At 40.0% G+C, this 14,485-nt stretch overlaps 1 protein-coding gene, 1 long non-coding RNA gene and 1 pseudogene across 8 annotated transcripts in view; 1 reads left to right on the top strand and 2 right to left on the bottom strand.

Annotated features, from left to right (window-relative positions):
• The window catches only part of EED (embryonic ectoderm development), a 195,138-nt gene that overhangs the window by 52,961 nt on the left and 127,692 nt on the right, over nt 1-14,485 (top strand). The gene's annotated exons all lie outside the window — the stretch shown is intronic.
• LOC123600395 lies at nt 3,192-3,878 on the bottom strand (annotated as a pseudogene).
• LOC123601066 lies at nt 8,463-12,583 on the bottom strand. Its single transcript, XR_006713955.1, has 2 exons — nt 12,513-12,583; nt 8,463-8,783 (listed from the first exon to the last, which is right to left on the bottom strand). It is a non-coding gene; the product is annotated as an uncharacterized LOC123601066 (long non-coding RNA).

The following is a 14,485-nucleotide window of genomic DNA, read 5'->3' as shown; positions in this document are numbered from 1 at the left end:
CAGTCATGTTCTTTTTGGATCATATCTTTAACTTAATGAACCAGAACCTAAATCCCAACACACTGCCCAGTGGCTTCCCCCTTCCCATTATATAACATGTTGTGTATTTTGTTCACCATTCTATCGCCAGCACCTAGAACCATGCCTGGAACCTAATAGGTATCAAATAAATATTTGTAGAACCAGTCTTTCAGTTGATGTGTTTCAACCACATACACTAGATTTTTCAGTGTCTTTAAAATACCCTGTCTTTGGGGCAGCTGACTGGCTCACTGTGAAAAGCATCCAACTCTTGATCTCAGGATTGTGAATTCGAGCCCCATGTTGGGTGTAGAGATTACTTAAAAAATAAAATCTTAAAAAAATAATCCTGTCCTTTAGTTGCCATTAGTATGACTGTATTTGTCATACATCTAGAGTTCTGACTTAGAAAATATGGTGACAAAACTCATAGACACAACATAAGAAAGCTTCATTCTCGTTGTCAGAAACTCCCTATGCCAGGGGAGTATTTGGGAAGGAGGTGGGAAGAGAATGTAGTCTTGTGTAGAACACACCATTTCTGGGCTGGAGGCCTCAGCTGCTCCCTTCTGCATGGTTGGCTGCCCATGTAGTCTCAGACCAGGGCAGCCCCTCCATCTCGTTCTTTGCTCGCTGAACACACAGGCTTGGGAGTCTTGGATGAAAGTAGAAAGCATTAGCATCTTGGAAAGGATGTAGCTGGGTGCTTGTGGCCTCGTTTGGGTCTTTCCAAACAAGTTTCTGGCTCTTCTAATTGGGAGAGGAAATCTTCCACATCTGCAGAGATGAAGGAGTGTGTTGTTACAAACTTAGCATCTTCCCAACACTCCTTGAAATATAACATTTAATATGCTTGATTATCACTATCAAATGGATCATCAGTGAAAACCATTACCAACCCTATAATGTTCTTCCTTTTCTCCTCCTTCTCTCCTTCCTTTCCCCCTCCCCTTTTTCTTCTTCTTCACCTTATTCTTCTCCCTTTCCTTCTCCTCCTCCTCCTTCTTCTCCTCTCCTTCTTCTTCTATCCTTCCATTTTTGTTTAGTTTTATATTCAAATGTCAAAATTACTGGGTGTGCATAGACTTATTTGTTTGTTTGTTTGTTTGTTTGTTGAGTTGAGGAAGAGGCTTGTGTTGTATCCTGTATCCTGACTTTTCACAGTTTATCTCCATCTCCTGGAAATTTTTGCATCCCTTCTGTATTTAGAAAGCAATAGGGAAGTCTGTCCTAATGGTTTCACCATTCTCCCATTCACCCAAAATATAACTCCTTAGAACTATGTCCTCCATTTCTCTCACCACTTCATTCTTTTTATTTTGTATTTTTTAATGTTTATTTTTGAGACAGAGACAGAGTGTGAGTGAGTTAGGGGCAGAGAGAGAGGGAGACAGTATCAGAAGCAGACTCCAGGCTCCAGCTGTCAGCACAGAGCCCGACGCGAGGCTTGAACTCACAAGCCGTGCGATCATGACCTGAGCTGATGTGAGACACTCAACTGACTGAGCCACCCAGGGGCCCCCTCTCACCACGTCATTCTTGAGTCCTCTTAATACTACCCCAAAGTATTCTCACATGTATCTCCTCTCATCTGGCACCTTGACACTCTCAATCTGGGTTGTTCCAACAGCTTCTTAACTGACCTCCTTGACTCCAAGATCTAATCAGACCAGCCTTTGCTCTACTCCCTAAATCATGTTAGACTGTGACACTGTCTTCCTCTGAAGTCATGGGCGACTCCTCATCATATAGGGAATAAAATACAAAATCTTGGGCATGCTATTCAGGACCACACTGAGTCTTGACAGTGCTTTACCAGCCAACCTTTGGAAATGAAAAATCAATAACAGGAAAAATAAATTTATAAAATAAACCAGATATATTGCATAAAAAGTGTTGCCCAAAAATCCACTGCAAAAAAAAAAAAAATGTGAATACATGTAAATAGATAGGTAGATGTGTGTGTGTATATATATATATATATATATATATATATATATATGTACATATATATATATGTGTATGTATATGTGTTTGCACAGTGTTGTAAGTGATTATTAAGGTTTCTAGGCAAGCCCATAAAAGTCTATTGAATATATAATTGTAGGCAAACTACTATGCGTGTGCAATTTTTTAAAAATTACTCAGCAATGCCAATAAATACTACAGGAAAATCACTAAAATTTTAAATTATTTTTAAGAAATAGATCTTGACTACTGGCCCTTGGGGTGACACAATGGACAGACAACTCCACTTGTCTTAATAAGTAACATTAACTACATGCTTACAATATACCAACCCATGTTAGAAGACCTTTGCAAGCATTAGCATTTCAAGTATTTGATGTCACAACAACCTTATAAAATAGGTATCATTTTCCCCACTTAACAAACAAGGAAAGTGAGTCACAGGGAAGTTAAATAACTTTCCAAGGTCACACAGAGAGTGGTAATGGAGGAATCTGAACTGAGGCAGTTTGGTTCCAAAGCTCTCAATCTGAATGACAACCCTAGATTAAGAACCACTTCCAGAGTCCAGAGTCCTCTGGAAGAGGCAGGGCCAGTTAATAGTGGGGGTTGCACAGGAAGTGTCTAAAGCTGACAGCAAGTGACTGGCTAGGGGCAAAGCTGGGTAGTCAGAATTGGGTACTGGGTATATGACATTTTGTTAAGGTCATTTTGATGCTAGTGCTATTTTGACATTCACACTTAATTCATTTCTATGAAGAATAAAGCATTAAACTTTCAACTTTTAAAAAATCATCAAGTACTCTGTGCAGTAGAAACTGATCCTAATGACAGGATGAACTGAGTCTCATCAGCGATTCAAGGCTAGAGCTGGAGTCAGAGATGTGGTGGGAGATGATGAAGCCTAAAAATGGGGTAGGGTTGTCACACACATTTGTTCATTTTCTTTTTAAGTAATTGGCTTGATAATTTAGGATTACAGAATGTCCATGGTGTCAAAGTGTTCTCAAAAAAAAAAGAAAAGAAAAGAAAAAGGCTCTACTTCAAAAAAGGACTTGCAGGAGGAAGAGGTTAAACAGTGAGTGCTAACCACAGCCTGCTTTGGGCAGAAGCAGAAGGAAGCCTCCAGCCAAGTAATGGAAGGAGAGTCTCTTTCTGTTCTGGTTGTCACAAAGGGCAAAGAATCAAAACATCACTTTTGCAATGGATGAGTTTACAAAATTGCAGGAAGTGTGACAAGACTTAAAAGACAAGACACATTTTTTTTTAAGAGTTCAGCTTTTCACTGAACAGGTTACAGAAGAGGTTAGTCAAAAAACCAAAGCCCATGTCATCATCAGACTCTTCCGATTCTTCTTCCTTTGCTTCCACCTCCTTCTCGCCAGCTGGGGCAGCGGTGGTGGAGGGGGTGGGACCTCCCGCTGGTGCAGCGCCAGCTGCTGGGGCAGGTCCACCAGCCCCTACACTGCACATGGGGCTCCCGATGTTGACACTGGCCAGGGCCTGCCTTTGCAAACAAGCCTGGCCAGAAAGGTTCAGCATTTACACCTGCTGCTTCAGTGAGGGCGTTGTTATCCTCTGTGACTGTCACCGAATCATGGTACAGGTTGAGGGCTGAGGAGATGCCGGTGAGCTGTGAGAAGGAGGCTATGGGCCGGTGAGCACTGAGCGGGTGCTGCTGGGCACAGTGCTAGTCACCGGATGAAGTGAAGGCCTCACCCCAACACACACTTAACTTCCCCAGAGAGACCCAGGACATTAGTGGCAGCTGAGGAAAGGCAAGACATATTTGTTAAACATCTTTATACAGTATCTTTTTGCTGTGGAGGATTTCCCATCTGAAAATTGGGATTACTTGAGAAAGTGGCATCACTTCTGGTATTATCCATGGATCAAGACAAAGTATTGTGAGATAACTAGGGTACAGAGCCGGGTTCAATTCTGGGCTCTACCATTTGCCAACTGTATGTCTTCAGGCAAATCTCAGCCTCTCTGAACCTCATTTCTTGCTTTCATTGATTAAAAGGGAGTGATAACATTACTTAAGTCTTGAAGTTGTTGTGGTCCTTGAATTGTGCCTCAGCTAGTCAGCATTCAGTAAATATTTATCAAATGGCAAGAGTGGTTAGTAGCATTACAGCTGACTATTTTATTTTGCTTTTCTCTATTTCTTAAATTTTCTACCATAAAATTTTGCTTTTGTAATTAGAAACAAAAACATATTATTTTATTTATTTGTTTGTTTGTTTGTTTGTTTGTTTGTTTAAGAAAGAGAGAGAGAGAATTCCCAAGCAGGCTCATGCTCCACACAGAGCCTGATGCGGGGCTTGAACTCACGACCCTGGTATCATGACCTGAGTCAAAACCAAGAGTCAGCCATTCAACCGACAGAGCCACACTAGTGCCCCAAAACTTATTCTTTAAAAAACTTTTTTTCAACATTTATTTCTTTTTCAGAGAGAGAGAGAGAGAGAGCAGTTGAGGGGCAGAGAGAGAGAGACACACACACACACAGAAACCAAGGCAGGCTCCAGGCTCTGAGCTGTCAGCAAAGATCCCGACACAGGGCTTGAACTCACAGAGGCCGAAGTCAGATGCTCAACCGGCTGAACCACCCAGATGCCCCTAAACTTACTCTTTTTTAAAAATGACAGATGCAATTTCTCACATTTTCACATTTGCTCTCCCCACCTTTGTCTCCTTCATGTCCCTTTCTGCTATATATAAAAACGGGTCCTCTCCACACAGCAATATTCAGAAGATGCTATGAGATGTCAGTTATTCTCTATACTCCATCATGGCTTTAAGGGGGTCAGCTCAGTGAATCCAGACCTGCAGCAAGGCTGAGATCAGTGGTAGTTCAGTGCCATGGTTGCTCTGTTCTCTTCATTACACATCGATCTCCATCCTGCCATTCCCTCAGTCTCTCAGTCTGCTGGATGCTCCTAGCCCCTGCCAGGTCTTAGGGAGCTCCATGTTTTTTTTTTTTTTTATTCTACTGGTTTCATTCATTCAGTACCAAGGCCTAGAGACAATGACAAGATGTAGGAGTCAAGCCTCGCATTTGGTCTTTGGAAACCAAGGAGAGTGTGGGTGAGGGTATTAAATAAAGCAAAGTTCTGGCAGAAAACCAGCTTCTAATCTTGAAGTATCCCCTGGTTCTCTTCTTTTCTTTGTAATTTTAGGTTTGTGGGTCCCAGATCTCCATATTTGCCTTCTGGAGCTGCCTTAGCAATAAGAAAAGATATTCATCTTTTTAAAGCTGAATTACACCAGCTCCTGAAACATTCTTGCATCAGGAAGCATAACCAGGGGACTCTGTCACATTTGAAGCTACCTGGTCTGCCCACGCTCTCATGCAGTGGGCTTATTCTCACACAAGGAGGTAGGGGAAGAGCCTAAGGGCCAGGATCTTTCTGAGTGTGTGGCCTTTTCCGGGAGTACAAGGTATGGTTCATCAGCTTCCTCTCAAAAGCCACTCCTGCTTGCTGGTTCCTATTTCAGCAAACATCACTGGCATCCACCCAGCTGCCTAGGTTAGAAATCTAGAAGTTGTCCTTCACCACCCCCACCCCCATTTCACACCCCATGTCCAATTACTGCTTTAAGTGGCCCTTGAAGTCATTTGCTTTTCTCCATTTCTGCTTCTAGTTAAGACAACCATGCCCTCCTGCCTCTATAACTGGTATCCCATAGATAGGATAGTTGTTTGAATGCTTGATAGCCCCAGATGACATCTAGAGAGGATAAGGAACATGTAAGGATCACGCAGGCAGTGACAGCAAATTCAGAGGAGAATCCAGGCTTTCTGGTCCCAAGTTAAGCACTGCTGCTGGAAACTATTTGTTCACTATATAGTTGACCTTTCAACAATGAAAGGGTTAGAGCCAACCTCCCACACAATTGAAAATCTGCATATAACTTTTGACTTAAAAATTACTAGTAGCCTAGAAGCCTTGTTGATAGGATAACAATCATTTTTTATACTATGGTATTATAACTGTACTCTCACAATAAAGTGAACTAGAGAAACAAAAATGTTATTAAAATCACAAAGAAGAGAAAATACATTTATAGTACTATAGTACTCTATTAATTGAAAAAAAAACTGCTTGTAAGTGAACCCACACAGCTCAAACCTGTTGTTGTTCAAGGGCCAACTGTATTGTTTTGTTTTGTTATTAGGTTTATTTATTTATTATGAGAGAGAGAGCGCGTGCACTTGTGCATGCTGTGAGCAGGGAAGAGACAAAGAGAAAAGCAGAGAGAGAGAGAGAGAGAGAGAGAGATTCCAAGCAGGCTCTGTGCTTGTCAGGGCACAGCTGGATGTGGACCTTGAACCCACAAATTGTGAGATCATGACCTGAGCTGAAAAGAGCCAGACGCTTTAGTGACTAAGCCACCCAGACCCCCAAGGGTCAACTGTATTGTATAGAGATCTTGATCGGTGCTAGACAGATTAAATCATTGTCTCCCTCTGGGGTTTCTCCAGTGTCACCTCCAGGGGGGACTTCCCATGTTGGATTATGGTTTTCAGCCTAATTTATGTCCACATCACTCCTGTACATTCTCAACTGCAGATAGAGTAGGGCATTTCTTAGAGCCCTGCCAGCCCTCTCATTCCAGCATTCTACAAGTTGGCTTCTGCATGGTCTACTCACAAATAGCTTGTGAGCTAGTGAGGCCAACAGAAAATACACACATTGAAGCACTTCTCCCAAGGAAAAGATTCTATGTGAGTGCAACATTTAAAACACAAAGTGGAAGGACGCCTGGGTGGCTCAGTCGGTTAAGCCTCCAACTTTGGCTCAGGTCATGATCTCATGGTTCGTGGGTTCGAGCCCTGTGTAGGGCTCTGTGCTGACAGCTCGGAACCTGGAGCCTGCTTCAGATTCTATGTCTCCGTCTCTATCTGTCCCTCCCCTGCTTATGCTCGCTCTCTCTCTCTCTCTCAAAAAAATAAACATTAAAAAAAAACCCACACCAATAAATGGAAATGCTTCCCTCTAGCATTTCCATATAGGAAAGGGGAACAGGAAAGGTGATCTGGTTCAGCTTTCATTCCTAGCACACTCAATAACTTCTTGTGAAGTCAATGCTCAGAGCATGATAGGTTCCCCAGTGTGCCCAGGATTCCAACTGATTCATTTAACACAGGTTACTAAAGGTATACTATGTGCCAGACATGGTGCTGGGTGCACGGAACATAGTGCTGTATCACATAGACAAATATCCTGCTTTAGGGGACCTTATAGGCTAATGGAATCTGACCTAAGCTATTACCTAATTTTCTTATAAATATATACTTACCTGGATATCATCTTTACAAATTTCAAATACATGATTATAGAATCATAATATTCTAGGAGATAAGAAGGAGATATTCATTTAGCCTAGTGTCTTTCTCCCCTTAGCCAATGCTTAAATCCCTTTTACAATATCATTGTCAAATGATCATGTGGTCATTTGCCAACAATGAGATTCACTACCTCCAAGGTGATCTATTTCTAAACAGCACAAGGAGTTACAATGTTCTTCCCTATATCAAACCAAAATTGGTTTCCCTAAAGTTTGCAGTGCATTCTGGCCTTTGGGCCTACACACTCAAGACAGTCTCTTCTGCTCTGAGTCGGCCTTGGGTATGAAAGTATGGTTACTATGTCCCCGAGGCATTCTCTTCTCCAGACCAAACATCTCCACTTCCCCATAAATACGGTTTCAAACTTCTTCTCTGGTCAGATGGCCAACAGAGCTACTTCTTCGCATTCTGTGAAAGCATGAAAAGCATCTTACATAAACAATATTATTCGCCTTGATTCTCCCATGTTAAGCTCAGAGATCATGTGACCATAAAGCAAATTTCTTCCAACCCTGCAATACCGCATCTCATCCATAATTCTGCAGATAGATTTGAAACAAGCAGGCCAACTTTATTATTCACAAACCAGAGCAATACTATTGAGCTGTCAGGATTGTTGTATTAAAAGTGATAATGAATGTTAAATATTTCAACAAATATTGATGTAACACCCATCATGTACTGGACGCTCTGCTAGACTCTGAGTATAATACAGTCCTGAAGATGATAGGGAAGACCTTTACCTTTATGGAGCTTACAGCCTAGAGACTGAATATGAGCAGCTCTCCAAAGGCCATATGGTTTAACCTGAAGCCAAGCTCAAACTCTCCTAGAAGGCTGTTTGAGTTCTCCCTTCCACTGACCTAAGCTAGAAGCTCAAAAATGGTAACACTGTTATGATTATCATCATAATGAACATAGATATAACCACATTAATGCCAATAAAACCTTTGGGTGTTATAATTTCCTTATGATAATAATGCTTTTAGAAAGAGAGCAAAGACCATTCATTTCTTATGAATAATAACCATTATATCTCAGATTGTCTCATTTTCTCCTCCTAGAAACCACATATTTCCTATAAATCAAGGAGTTTTATAATAAATGATCTGAGTTAGCTTCCACACAGTGACTGTTTATTCAAATCTGGATTACTTGAGCAAACCGAATGAGAGATTCTAGAGTGCAGAACAGCTTCATCAAGGAAGGTGCAGCTGCACTTACAGGTACAAAGCCAGACCCCCTTCCCCCTTCCATCTGTCTACTGGAGCGATTATCCTGTCTGTAAAGTCGTCTTCAGCCATCTTCTTACCCAGCACGCTATGCGTGACAGGGTGTGCTTCCAACATCAAAGAGGCTTTCAGCTTTTCCAAAAGCTGTGTCTTCAGTTCCTTATCATTTTATATCATAATTTTTTCAGCCTTTGGTCAAGCAACTGATAGAAATGGAAGAGTTATTTATTGTAAAACATATAGTCGCTGCATATTTAAAACCACTGATCTTCCTGTTTCTCTGTTACCATCAGATAACCCACCATCTTGGGTGGGGTGAACATGAAACCACCACATAATATCTCACCAGGGGAGGGGAGTGACCACAGGATGTCATCATCTGTGTCAGAAGAGTGGCAAATATTTAGTAAATATCTCACATTTGCATATCTAAGAAGTGCTCCACGTCCACACCATACTGCTGAAATAAGAGTTAAAATCTTTTTCATTAAGCCTCCTCCACTGACCCTATATGCTGACAAGATTTTTTTTAGTACTATTTATGTTTTGGTGTATTAATCATACTAATATTTATAGTGACTAATACTTGTTATCTACAATTAGCCTAGCATCCTGCTTGGCATGTACTTTATCTCGGTTAATCCTTACAGCAATCTTTTGAGGTAAGAATCTCCTCTTTTTTCATGTGAAAAACTGGTTCAGAGAGGGTAGGTGGCTTGCTCAGGCTAATTTAATTAATAAGTACAAGTGCTAGGCCCAGTAGAGTGCTCATTTCCTTTTACTCCCTTAACCCACCACCCCAAACACACGAATCCCAATCCAGAGTAGAGGGTGGCCACGCTCAGAGCGTCCTTCCTTGCCTACTTGTTCACTCCCTCCCATTGTTTGTGTCCTTTTCTATCCCCTGCATAGCATTTATTTCCTGCAAGGGAAAGAGAAGTCATTAATCTTTGTGTTCCTCTCCAGAGACCACAGCATAGTAGCTCTCAAAAAGTACATTTTAAGTGAAAACACACACAATGCTATCACTAGAACTCCTGACTCCTACTTCAAAATTACAGAAAGGCTTGGGAATGCAAGCTGGTGCAGCCACTCTGGAAAACAGTATGGAGGTTCCTCAAAAAACTAAAAATAGAACTACCCTAAGACCCAGCAATTGCACTACTAGGCATTTATCCATGGGATATAGGTGTGCTGTTTCGAAGAGACACATGCACCCCCATGTTTATAGCAGCACTATCCACAATAGCCAAAGTATGGAAAGAGCCCAAATGTCCATTGATGGGTGAATGGATAAAGAAGATGTGGTGTGTGTATATATATATATATATATATATATATATATATATATATATGTACATATACATGGTATATGTGGTATATATATATGTACATATATATATATACACATATATATATATATATATACGCAATGGAGTATTACTCGGCAATCAAAAAGAATAAAATCTTGCCATTTGCAACTACATGGATGGAACTGGAGGGTATTATGCTAAGTGAAATTAGTCAGAGAAAGGCAAAAATCATATGACTTCACTCATATGAGGACTTTAAAAGACAAAAGAGATGAACATAAGGGAAGGGAAACAAAAATAATATAAAAACAGGGAGGGGGACAAAGCATAAGAGACTCATAAATATGGAGAACAAACAGAGGGTTATTGGAGGGGTTGTGGGAGGGGGGATGGGCTAAATGGGTAAGGGGCATTAAGGAATCTAATCCTGAAATCATTGTTGCACTATACTCTAATTAATTTGGGTGTAAAATTAAAATTAAAAAATAAAATTAAAAAATAAATTAAAAAAATAAAATAAGTTTAATTAGTGTAGGTGCTACATTTATTTTAGTTTTAATGTATTATTCAAAGTAATTACATGTCAAATGATATGGAGTTTATATATTAAAATTATTTTTGATATGGGGAAGCTTTATTATTTTAAAATTAAAAACAGATTGATCATTAGATTAAAATATTATTATGAAACAATTTTTTGAGAAATCTTAAATGTTTTATAATTCCAAAAATCATTTGATAGTCAACAAGTTGCTTATTATTGGATTTACTTCACCTTTTGTAAGTTTGTTGATAATCAATTTGTGTTTAGATGGGAGTAATTCTATTATGTCTCAATTTTTCATGCATTTTACTTAATATTTTAAACTACACTGTTGATTTATGGCTCTAGGATGAAACTGACCTAGATTTATGTCACAATGTATTTATAAGAGAGGGAAAATATTTTCATCAATGCAAAGGGTATTGTAGTGGGACTAATAATAATAAAATACCCAGTAAGTAGCATCAAATCAAATCAAATCAAATCAAATTGCTCAGGGTAAAAAAAAAAAATTACAGAAAGGCTTTCATTTTGAAATTAATAATGAATCAAAGCATCTTATTGAGCCTGTGTGATAGTAGCCATAGTGACTAAACAATAAAACTGCGTTTTTTATTGCAGCTCCAAACTGCACATCCTTCAGCTGTCTGAAGCCACTTGAGAGGATAAAATCCTCTCATCCTTAGTGTGACCCTCAAAAGTAGTTGAGCAGAGACATGGATGGAAGAATTTGCTGCTCTGCACAAATAAAGAAGTTTCCCCACACTTATAAGAAACTGGTGGGACTCATTGTGCAGAACACATGGGAGGAAAGCTCTCCCCTTTATCCAGGGTTGGCCTCACTTGGAACAGTTGCAGATTGAGAAACAGAGTTCTTGGCATTGATATTTAAGACTCTGACACCTGAAAGTCATCATTCCAGTTGGAATGGGAGCAACATGGAACAAATAGGTGTACAGGGATCAGCAAGCCAGGAAAGAAAGACTGACATGGCAATAACAACTCTCCACATATATAGAGTGCTTCCTGTGTCCCGGGTGCTTACTTACATTATTTGTGTTAATGCTTACAACGGTCTAAGGGTAGGTTCACTTTAAAGATGTAGAAATGAAGCTTGGAGGAGTTAAGTAACTTGCTAAGTCCTCTTTGTAGGTAAGTATAGAGCTGAAAGAATTGAACTCAAGTCTATGACTCCAAAGTCTAAACTCTCAACCATTCGTGCTAATCATTAACTACACTTGCCTAACCATTGAATCTGTTCTTGGTGACCAATAATAGAGGCTAAATACTAGACACACTGCATTTTATTTATTGCTTTATTTAAAGCTAAATGTATAGTTCTCATTCTGTAAGATGAATGCTGTCATCCTCAATCTTTTAGCTGTCAACATAATCCCAGGCTACCAACCTTCTCTAAATAAAATACAGGGACATCTGGACTCAGTGTCTTCAAACTGACAATTTTACTGAAGAAACTGATGCCCAGAGTGGGCAGACCAGATAAGCACCAGCCGTTACAGACTTGAGTCTGATGAAAAATACTACTTATTTCACTTACATCTGTAGACTGTATTATGGCTACCAGGCAAGTCATATGTATTATTTTATTTGATCCTATGGAAAATTATGAGGAAGGTAAGGTAAGTAATATTATCTCTATTATACAGAAGGTGAGAAGACATGCCCAGAATGATTACCTTACTAAGTTCTGGTCTTGAGACTCCAAATCCCCAATAAATGAATTAGCTCTTTTAACCCTTCAGTAATATAGATGGAACTGTGCTCAAATATTGACTCTACCACACATCCCTCTGAGTTTTCAGTTTTCTCCTCTGTCAACTAGGAGATGAGAATGTCTGCCTCACAAGATTGTGAAACTAGATGAAGTAATGTAGATAAAGCCATTTCAGTAAAGTAGTGAACAGAACAGATGCAGATCCTGTTCTCATGGGCCTTCTAATCTGGAGTTAGGCAGGGAGTGAAAAACAAACATTCAATGATTACACACTTAACGGTCAAGTTACAATGATCATTAGTGTTATAAAGGGGAGAGATAGAACACCATGCAAGTATACCATAGAGTGAGCCAGCCTGCTGTGCGGCTGAGGGAAGGTCTCCCTGGGCAGTGACAGTTAAGCTGAGACCTGAAGGATGAGTGGCAGTTAGTGAGGCGGTGGGGGTGGGGGGTGGGTACAGAGGGTGTTCCAGGCATAAGGAGCTGATTACCGATGAAGAAGCTTGGTGACCTTGAGAATCAAAGAAATGACTTCTGTAGCTGGAGTGTAAGGAGCCCCAGGAAGAATGATGCAAAAGGGTGCTGGAGAAATAGGCAAACTCCAGGCCATGTGGAGCCTCGCATGACAAATTAAAATTTTGAACTTTAACCTAAGAGCAATGAGAAATGATCAAAGGGCTTTAGACAAGAGGCAACATTAAATTTGAGCTTTAAAAAGTCCATTTCTGGGGTGCCTGGGTGACTCAGTCGGTTGAGTGTTGGATTCTTAATTTCAGCTAAGGTCATGATCCCAGGGTCGTGGGATCTAGCCTCACATCCAGTTCTGCACTGAGTGTGGGGCCTGCTTAAGATTCTCTCTCTCTCTCTCTCTCTCTCTCTTTCTCTCTCTTTCTCTCTCTCTCACCTTCTGCCCCTCTACTCCACTTGCACTATTTCTCTAAAATTAAAAAAAAAAAAATTTTAAGTTCAGTTCCAAACTAGGGGAAGTCGGGATCTTTTTAAAATCTTTCCTTTCTTTTTTTATTTTTCTTCATTAAAAAAAAATTTTTTTTAATGTTTGTTTGTCTTTGAGAGACAGAGACAGACAGAGTGTGAGCAGGAGAGTGGCCGAGAGAGAGGGAGACACAGAATCCGAAGTAGGCTCCAGGCTCTGAGCTGTCAGCACAGAGCCCAATGTGGGACCCGAACCCATAAACGGTGAGATCATGACCTGAGCCGAAGTTGGAAGCTTAAATGACTGAGCCACTCAGGCACACCTCCTTTCTTCTTTTAAATAAACACTTCTTTAGTACCCCTTATATTGCAACAGTGATGTAGACTGCGTGTTTGAAGTACAAAATGAAAAGACTTAGACCTGGGCAAGTACCAGCTCTTCCCTTTACTACTTTCAGGATCTAGGACAAGTCACCTCAAAGACCATCTCTGCTCTTGCCACCTAACATGGTTTCTTCTCTTTCTAAGAAAAGTTAACCTCCAAATCTTAAAAGTGCATTGAGAAACAGTGTACACATTTCTGGGAAGCTCATTTATTTATTGTTTTTGTTAAACATTTATTAAGCATCAAGCATGTGCCCAGCATCATATTGGATACTGGGGGTACAGAGATGGATAAGATAGAGACCCTGCACTTTAAGAACTCACAGTTTGGAATAGAGGTAGGCGAGACAAATAAATAAATAATCATTATGTTGTACACCTGAAACTAGTGTAACGTTGTATGTCAACTACGCTCCAATTTTTTAAAATTTTTATTTCTTATTTTTTTAAGTTTATTTTTTTATTTATTTTGAGAGAGTGAGGGAGATAGAGAACCAGCAGGGGAGGGCCAGAGAGAGAGGGAGACAGAATCCCAAGCAGGCTCCACACTGACAGTGTAGAGCCCGATAAGCAGCTCAAAGTCATGAACCATGAGATCATGACCTAAGTTGAAGTCAAGAGTTGGACGCTTAACCAACTGAGCCACCCAGTCTCCCAAATTTTAAAAATTTTAATGAAATAAAGAGAAGTGGAAGAAAATATATACATGCATATGTAAAAAGTAGTGACAATAAAGTAGGATCTACTACAAGAGAATAAGCAAGGAAGGAGTTATTCTCAAGAGCCTAGAGTCAGGGGAAATTTTTAGTAGAGGTGATAAGCACATAGTATGTGCTTAATACATGTGGAGTAGTAATACATGTTGAACGAAAAGCTTGAGCTGAGTCTTTTTTCTCCAGCTTTATTGATATATGATTGACATATAACATTGTGTGAGCTTAAAATGTACCATGTGTTGATTTGACACACTTATATAGTACAAATAATTACCACCTT

The sequence above is a fragment of the Leopardus geoffroyi genome, chromosome D1 (assembly GCF_018350155.1).
Source record: "Leopardus geoffroyi isolate Oge1 chromosome D1, O.geoffroyi_Oge1_pat1.0, whole genome shotgun sequence".
NCBI classification, from domain to species: Eukaryota; Metazoa; Chordata; class Mammalia; order Carnivora; family Felidae; genus Leopardus; species Leopardus geoffroyi.
The sequence above is the reverse complement of the archived record's forward strand: the minus strand, read 5'-3'. Positions and strand labels throughout refer to the sequence as shown.